Source organism: Somniosus microcephalus, chromosome 3 (assembly GCF_052327205.1).
Source record: "Somniosus microcephalus isolate GS21.2 chromosome 3, FLI_Smic_1.0, whole genome shotgun sequence".
Lineage (NCBI taxonomy): Eukaryota > Metazoa > Chordata > Chondrichthyes > Squaliformes > Somniosidae > Somniosus > Somniosus microcephalus.
The window spans coordinates 249,136,489-249,145,560 of NC_140989.1; the positions used below are offsets into that span (position 1 = coordinate 249,136,489).

The 9,072-nt window shown below is 50.1% G+C and overlaps 1 protein-coding gene across 1 annotated transcript in view; it reads left to right on the forward strand.

Moving 5' to 3' along the window:
- The first annotated feature begins 6,043 nt into the window (after window positions 1-6,043).
- The window catches only part of LOC147121816 (uncharacterized), a 62,284-nt gene continuing 59,255 nt past the window's right edge, over window positions 6,044-9,072 (forward strand). Inside the window, exon 1 of the mRNA XM_085982324.1 lies at window positions 6,044-6,323. The gene's annotated coding sequence lies outside the window, so the exon portion shown is untranslated. The remainder of the gene's footprint in view (window positions 6,324-9,072) is intronic.

Below are 9,072 nucleotides of genomic sequence, written 5' to 3' on the forward strand. Positions count from 1 at the left end.
CTGTACTGTATTGGGACTGCTAAAGATGAAACTTTTTCTCTGCAGCTCTTGAACGTTTGGCCAACCACTCACCTCCTTCAATATCTATAAGATTCTTCAGGTCCGTCAGACTGTTGGATTGAAATATGTCTCTCTGAGGGGGAAAAATGTATTTCAGTGTGCTGGAAACAATTTTTTTTTTAAATTTCTCTTATACATTATATCCATTTTAAATTACATGGTAAAAATAGCTAATGCATGCATGCAAGCACAGCTTTGTTACAGAAATACGAGTCGTCTTCTTCCATTGCTTCCACCAAAGGGCGGCAGGGAAGTGAGAGAAAGGAATGCGGGGAGGGGGGAGAAGGGATGAGCACAAGGAAGAAGGGAAGAGAGCGCATGGTGGGGGGGGGCAGGATAGGGAGAAGCGCCGGTGGGGGTGGGTGGGTGGGAGGACTGGGCTAAGCTGGTAGATGTAAACATTTTTTTGAGGTTTTGCTTTTCTCCCTCTGAACATACCCACTGTTCCAGTTGTTGTCGTTAGATCCATTGTTTCAGAAAAGGTTTCCTGCTGTGCATCAGCGGTGGTTGCTGTACTGAAGTTTTGTTGAGTTGAATCGGCCTCAGTGTGCAAGTCAACAGTGACACTTCCAACATCCTCAACATCGTCATTCTCAAAATAGAAAGCTGAAATATATAAGAAAGGATTGACCAGGAGGACAGCAAAGTTCTGAAACTTTTTTTAATCCACTTCTTCTAATGCCAGTTAAAGAATCACTCTTCCCCCTCCCCAGAACAAAAACCAAAAACAGAAAATGCCAGAAATCCATAGTATGGCAGCTTCTGAAAGAGGATAATGTGTTAATATTTTGTACCTCTGATGCAGGGTTACAACAGAAACATTAATGTTGTCATTAGATTGATTTAGTGAACTGCTAACAACTATATGAAAATTTGCACTTAAGCCAATATATTGTGTAAAATTCTTTGTGCCTGCTACTCTTAAATCATTACCTCAACTGCACTCACCATCACAACTGCTACAGACCTATACCCACCAGTCCAGCTACATTCCCAAGTTTTCTAGAGCTCAAAATGCTCTTTTTGGACAACCCAAGTTTGGATTTATACTGTTGGGTGCTTTTTTCTACATTTTAAATCACAAACTACTCATGCATTCTGGTCAGTCTAGAAACTTTCCTACCCCAAGTGCTCTCAAGCCATGGTTTTTTCCCACCTCCATAGGCACCTTTCTTCCACTTGGGACTCTTAAACCACAGCTTCCTCTCCTCCACCCCTCAGCCACTTGCCTCTAGTGTTCCGGTCGCATAATCTCTCCTCCTCTCCTCCCCTCCACGGACTCTGCTTTGCACCCCAGGCCTGGGCCTGTGTCTGCTCCACTCTTCCAGACGATTTGCATTTATAGTATCGGAATCATTTATCGACAGTCTACTTCCCTTCATTTAACTTACGGGATAATTCAAACTCTTTTAGGCCAGAAAACAACATTGAATTTTCAGTAGACTGCATTTGGTATTTAGATAATTTATAAAATTGATCTAATGGCTGTTTATAAAATGATTCATAACATTAGGTATTTTTAAATGCGATGATAGGTTATTATCTTTGGTTGTTTCTAAACAATCCATAATATAATATCCAATAGCAGAATATTCGAATAATAGTTGATCTCCGTGGCATTGGTCACAGACAAAAGTGAACATAAAATGGGCATGTCTCTCCCTCCCCGTACAACTGTCTCATCTCCTACTCCAGAGACTTGAGCACAAAACCTAGGCTAACACTCCAGTGCAGTGCTGAGGGAGTGCTGCACTGTCGGAGGTACCATCTTCGGATGAATGTTAAACCGAGGCCCCGTCTGCCCCCTCAGATGGACGGAAAAGATCTCATGGCACTATTCCGAAGAAGAGCAGGGAGTTATTCCCGGTGTCCTGGTCAATATTTATTCTTCAATCAACATCACTAATAAAGATTATCTGGTCATTATCACATTGCTGTTTGTGGGAGCTTGCTGTGTGCAAATTGGCTGCTGCGTTTCCTACATTACAACAGTGACTACACTCAAAAAGTACCTCATTGGCTGTAAAGCGCTTTGAGACATCCGGTGGTCATGAAAGGCGCTATATAAATGCAAGTCTTTCTTTTTCCACTCTCTAAGTTTTGGCCTCCTTTTGTCTGTATTTCCATTCTTTTTATTTCTGTCTGGCTACAAGATTCTAAAAATCACTTCAAGCAGCCTAGGGACCGGCCGACTTAAAATCCAAGTAATAAAATTGTTACCCCTGGTCCCAGTTAACAAAAATGCTTGACATATAAAAGGGAAAGAAATTTAGCAACCTTGACAGACTTGGCAGGTTTTTTTGGATTGAACAAAAAAGCTTATTATTCAATAACTTCTGACAGAGGTTGGCAGCAGTGTACAAGTAATCTAGCAAAACTATTCCTAACAAAAGCAGAATGAAAAATAAAACGGAGGAGTGGCAGAAAAAGAGGTCAAAGAAAATGTTTCATTGTTTTCTCTTTTCGATCCATTAGGTATTTGTATACAATTTAATTATCTATTGGTTGCTTAAAAGCAATTTATTGTATTAGGCTATTCCATCGTGTCCCACAGACCTGATTTGATTTATTGTAACCATGGGATTTAAAGCATCTTTACTCATGTATCAGGGACCAATATTCATTCATTCTCCCTGCCCAACTCACACTGCTTGCATATCGATCATATGCGATCAGCTCCCAACACATTTGCACAGCCTACAGCATATCTACAGATTTGTTTTATCCAGTGACGGGGAAGACCATTTTTAAATGAGTCATTCCGACAGCCACAAGTTACGTGGCGCCAAAGAATGCACTGTTTCAGATGCAGTGTAAGCCCATTGTTGCGACATCATATTACGCTAGCACACAGATGCACATCATCGGTCGGCTATCATCGGAGCTCCTCTGACTGTCTTCCACACTGCTTTATTGATCATGCATGATGGTAATTCTTCTGTGGGAATTTCTGTATTCCTTACACGTTTTAAGGCAGGAACTTGAACACTGTATTTTGGACTGTCCACAATTGCTCTTTCATTGACCGGTTCAGATTCATATAGCCAAGTGAATGGGGTTTTTTGGCATCACACTTGCTAATATCATAACACTCGCATCTATACAGCACCTTTAATATAAAAAAAGTTCCAAGGCACTTCGCAGAGGTGTAATCAGACAAAAACGGGTCCAGAGTTTAAGAAAGAATTATTAGAAGGGGGTGACAAAAAGCTCGTCAGTGATGGAGAAGAGGCAGAGTTGCCCTGAGAGGAAATTCCAGAGCACGGGGCTTAGACAGCTGAGGGTACGGCCGCAAATAGTGCAGCAAAAGGAGGCGGGGAATTACAAGAGGCCAGAATCGGAGGAACAGACAGTTCGGGGGTCAGGGGGGGGAGGGAGGGGGTGGAGAAGGCTGGAGATGAGAGATAAGGTGGGATGAGACCATAAATAAATTTAAGCACGAGGATGAGAATTTTAAATTGGATGCATTGGAGGCCTGGGAGACATTGTAGGTTAGCAAGGACCGGAGTAATGGATGAGCAGGACTTGGTACAGGCAGCAATTTTTTTTGGATGAGCTGAAGATTACAGAGGATTTAGGATGGGAGGCCAGCCGGGAGAACATTGCAATAGTTGAGTCTGGAGGTGACAAAGGCACGAATGATGGACTGCGGCAAGGGTGAAACGCTGGTGATATTGTGGCGGTGGAACCAGGTGTCTTTGTGATGGAGAGGATGTGGGGTTGGAAGCTTACCTTAGGATCACATAAGATGCCAAGGTTGCATAGTCTAGTTCAACCTATGACAGTGGCCGGGGGATGGAATCTGTGGCAAGGGTACGGAATTTGTGGCAGGGGCCAAGCACATGGTTTTAGTCTACCCAATGTTTAACAGGAGGAAATTGCGGCTCATATAGACTGACAACAAAGAAGCAGTGAAGAGGTTGTGAGAGGTGAAGAGGTAGAGATGGTGTCGTCAGCATACATTACAAAGCTTTCCACATGTCTTTGGATGATATTGCCAGGGGACAGCATGCAGATGAGGAAGAGGAGTGGACCAAGGTTAGACCCGTGGGAGACTCGAGGTGATAATACAGGGGTGGGAAGTGAGACCATTGCTGGAGATGCTTTGGCTACGATTGGATGGCTAAGATTAGAACCAAGCAAAGGTAGTCCCATTGGGCTGGACATGGAGAGGTATTGGAGGAGGATAGTGTGGAAAGGCTGAAGAGAGGTTGAGGAAAGAAATGCACCATAGTTACAGTCATAGAGAATATCATTTGTGATTTTGATTAAGGCCTGTGGTAGGGGCAGAAATCCGTTTGGAGATATTCAAACATGGTGTTACAGGAAAGATGGGCACAAATTTGGAAGGCAACATGACATCCTAGGGCTTGAGAGGAAAGGAAGGTTGGAGATGGGCGGTAGTTTGCAAGGACAGAGTTTGGGGTTTTTTTTTGGTGGGGGGGGTGAGGGGGGGGGAAGAGGGGGCGAGTTGACATCCAGCTCAATCTTAGTGATAAAGAAATTGACCAGCTTCTCAAAATTGTTGATGGAAGTGAAGGTGGATGGGGCAGGGAAGACGGGTTTAAGGACATACTTGGAAGTGGCGAAAAGAAGCCAGTTATCTTTGCTTCTTTTCGCCACTACCAAGTGTGTCCTTAAACTCGTCTTCCCTGCCCCATCCACCTTCACTTCCATCAACAATTTCGAGAAGCTGGTTAAATGGCCAGTTACAGCCAGCCTGCACATATATTGAATGCTGGGTTCAAAGTCCCAGCTGGTGTACACCAAAACTGGTTGCACTGCTCAAGCATAAATATGGGAGAGAGGTACACGCAGGTCATGCCCGTGGCACAAATATAGAAGCTTCTCATTCTGTTACCAAACTCCACTTCCCTGCTTCATGCCACCATAACACCACTATCCCCATTTGCTCAGAGCTCAAATTCAGTCACGCTCCTCTACCTGCTAGAGTGATGTGATAATTTTGATGGTCATCAGATGTTTGGAAACCCAAATCTATTTCCAGATCTCCTTGACAAGTGAGAGCAAAAGGAGTGCAAGACTTACATAAATAAGAGACATACTGAAAAAAAAGTTTAGAGTGGGAGACCTACAAAAAAAAGTAAAAGGCATACAGACAGTATAAGAAGCATCCAAACAGATATACAGGAGAGAGACTTACACAAAGGGAAAAGCTGTACATAACAAAGAGGAAGTGTGAAGCAGAGACAGAAAAAGTGGAAGACAAGCAGATGGAGGGCGGGCTGAAATTAGACTTCGGATACAAAATAGGCGGAACCGCATCTGTCACCCGTTGTACAACCCGCCCAATATTCAGTTCCATCGACTTCAATAGAATTGATCGGGCTTGTCCTAATACAGGCGGCAAAAGCAATTGAGCCTGTTTTGCATCCCCGCCCAAATCCATTTCACCCCCAAGGAGTTACAGAAGTATAATGCTGTAAAAAAAAAAATGCCAGTGAGTAATGGAACAGAAGATCAACTATTTTAAAATTTCAAAAAGGCCATTAAAATTTGTCATCTCGTAAAAGTCTAAAATTTGGGAGCATAAAAATATATGCATGAGTTTAATGAGAGGCATTGGCTGATTTGCACTAATGCCCATCTTACATTCCTCCTAGCTGGACTCCCTCTCTATGAGCTCTGATGGAGAGCTACCTCCACACCTGCCTCTCGGCTCCGTCACCAGGATCAGGCCCTCAGACGGAGCTCTGCGGTCAGGCCCTCAAACGAACTCCATCACAGCTACCTGAAAATACAAACATTGTGAAAGAAATTTGCGATTCCCCTCTCCGACAAAAAAATTAACTCGAGACCCAGGTATAAAATCAGGTAAATGAGTCCTCGAGCCTCTCACTTATATTCCTGCTTGAGGCAGTGTCCTCCTGGTGCAGCTCCCCTGCCTGCATCTCCGCCATATTACCAACGGTGACGTTCGATAAACGGGAGGTAAGGCGGGGGTGAAGGGTCAGTACTGCGCCTGCGCCTCCCTTGCAGTGCACCCTGGGAATTGTAGTCCGGACGATTCTGGGGGACGGAAAGTACCCGGAGGGACTCTAACTCCCGGAATGCCTCACGGTGCTGTACAGTGCACCACCTGAGAACGGCGGAGTTATATTTTTTAAACAAAAACACCCCGCATCGTCACACTGAGAAGGCGAAGTGCGTGCGCCCCGTTTGCTATCTCTGTAGTATAAATGTCGGTGATCATTTCTCAGCCGGAGCTGCAGTTGGCGTCGCTCTCTGTTGAGTTGGTGGAGGTAACCATATTGCCAAAGCTTACATATCAAAAAGTACAGTTTTCCAACATTCTGTAGGTGTCAAACAATTTTGACCTTCGTTGGGTACATACAATATTACTTTAAACAATATTAATTTAAACAGTCTTTGTACATCATTGGGTACATTCAGTATTAATTTTAAACAGTCCTCAGGTTGTGACATCTATATATATAAAGCGGCTCTTCTGTCTGTCTGTCTGTCCGTTCTCGAAACGTTTGAAAGTTACAGAGCGTACCGACGCGCGCGTCGCCTCGAAAGAAAGCTTGCGATTCCGGTCATAGGCGTATTTACGTTTCGGCCGGACAAAAATCCCGTCCGCAGTATCCCAAAAACATTCAGCGTTCCGCTCATTAGCATCTCATTAGCGACCGTGTGACGTCGAGGTTGACCAATCGGACGGCGGGTTCCTGGCGCGTGCCGTCCGACAGTTGAGTGTCGAGTGACTCGCCGATTGACCAATCCTACGCTTCGGTGACCTGACCGGTCGACCAATCGGTGCGTGTGTGGGCGGGCCTTATCCTTCTGAACCGAGGTGAGTGGCCGCCATCTTGATTTTTCACGATTTTTTCCCCCACACTTTCTGTGTGTTAGGGAACTAAGGTAAATATTTGAATTATGTGTTAGGGAATTAATTAACAATTTATTTCAGTTTTATATTGTGTTTAGCAACCCCCCCCCCTCCTCCTCACCCTCGCGCAGGGGGGACTCGGTGCTGGTCTCCAGGCCCGCTGCAGGCAGGCCTGAAGCTCCAAAAATTTCTCTATCTCTCTCTCTTCCCTCTCTCTCTCTCCTTCTCCTCTTCCCTCTCTCTCCTTCTCCTCTTCCCTCTCTGTCTCTCTCTACTTCCCCCTCTCAGGTTTGACGGTGTCGGGGCCCGAAGTGAGCCGCTCTAATGGCCGCCAGCCCGCGGGGTTTCCCTGCCTACTCCCCGCTCTAACGGCCGCCAGCCCGCGGGGTTTCCCTGCCTACTCCGGGACGCCTCGCGCCGCTGGCACTGACCGCGCATGTGCCGCCCGCCCGCGAGAGCCCGCTCTGGCTTTTTTTTAAACGGCAACCACGTATGCGCACGGCCGTTGCGCAGCCGCCTTGACGCCGGCACGCATGCGCACGGCCCCCGTGACGCCAGCACACAGCCTCGTGAGATCGCGGGAGGTGCGAGCCTCGGGAAATGGCGGGGGCGGGGGCGGGGGGGGGGAGAGAGCCTCGGAAAATGGGGGGGGGGGAGAGAGCCTCGGAAAATGGGGGGGGGGGAGAGAGCCTCGGAAAATGGGGGGGGGGGGAGAGCCTCGGAAAATGGGGGGGGGGGAGAGAGCCTCGGAAAATGGGGGGGGGGGAAGAGAGCCTCGGAAAATGGCGGGGGGGGAGAGAGCCTCGGAAAATGGGGGGGGGAGAGAGCCTCGGAAAATGGGGGGGGGGGGAAGAGAGCCTCGGAAAATGGCGGGGGGGGAGAGAGCCTCGGGAAATGGGGGGGGGAGAGAGCCTCGGAAAATGGGGGGGGGAAGAGAGCCTCGGAAAATGGGGGGGGGGAGAGAGCCTCGGGAAATGGCGGGGGGGGGGAGAGAGCCTCGGGAAATGGCGGGGGGGGGAGAGAGCCTCGGGAAATGGTGGGGGGGGGAGAGAGAGAGCCTCGGGAAATGGCGGGGGGGGGGGAGAGAGAGCCTCGGGAAATGGCGGGGGGGGGGGAGAGAGCCTCGGGAAATGGCGGGGGGGGTGAGAGAGCCTCGGGAAATGGCGGCGGGGGGGGGAAAGAGAGCCTCGGGAAATGGCGGGGGGGGTGAGAGAGCCTCGGGAAATGGCGGGGGGGGGAGAGAGCCTCGGGAAATGGCGGGGGGGGAGAGAGCCTCGGGAAATGGCGGGCGGGGGGGGAAGAGAGCCTCGGGAAATGGCGGGTGGGGTGAGGGAGCCTCGGGAAATGGCGGGGCGGGGGGGGGAGAGAGCTTCGGGAAATGGCGGGGGGGGGGAGAGAGCCTCGGGAAAAGGCGGGGGGGGGGAGAGAGCCTCGGGAAATGGCGGGCGGTGGGGGGAAGAGAGCCTCGGGAAATGGCGGGGCGGGGGGGGGAAGAGAGCCTCGGGAAATGGCGGGGGGGGGGGTGAGAGAGCCTCGGGAAATGGCGGGGGGGGGGGAGAGAGCCTTGGGAAATGGCGGGGGGGGGGAGAGAGCCTCGGGAAATGGCGGGGGGGGAGAGAGCCTCGGGAAATGGCGGGGCGGGGGTGGGAGAGAGCCTCGGGAAATGGTGGGGGGTGGGAGAGAGCCTCGGGAAAAGGCGGGGGGGGGGGAGAGAGCCTCGGGAAATGGCGGGAGGGGAGAGAGACCCTCGGGAAATGGCGGGGGGGGGGGGAGAGAGCCTCGGGAAATGGCGGCCGGGGGGAGAGAGCCTCGGGAAATGGCGGCGGGGGCGGGGGCGGGGGGAGAGAGCCTCGGGAAATGGCGGCGGCGGGGGAGGGGGAGAGAGCCTCGCGAAATGGCGGCGGGGGGGAGAGAGCCTCGGGAAATGGGCGGGGGGGCTGAGAGAGCCTCGGGAAAAGGCGGGGGGGGGGGGAGAGAGAGCCTCGGGAAATGGCGGGGGGGGAGAGAGACCCTCGGGAAATGGCGGGGGGTGGGAGAGAGCCTCGGGAAATGGCGGCCGGGGGGAGAGAGCCTCGGGAAATGGCGGGCGGGGGGGGAAGAGAGCCTCGGGAAATGGCGGGGGGGGGGGGAAGAGAGCCTCGGGAAATGGCGGGGGGGGG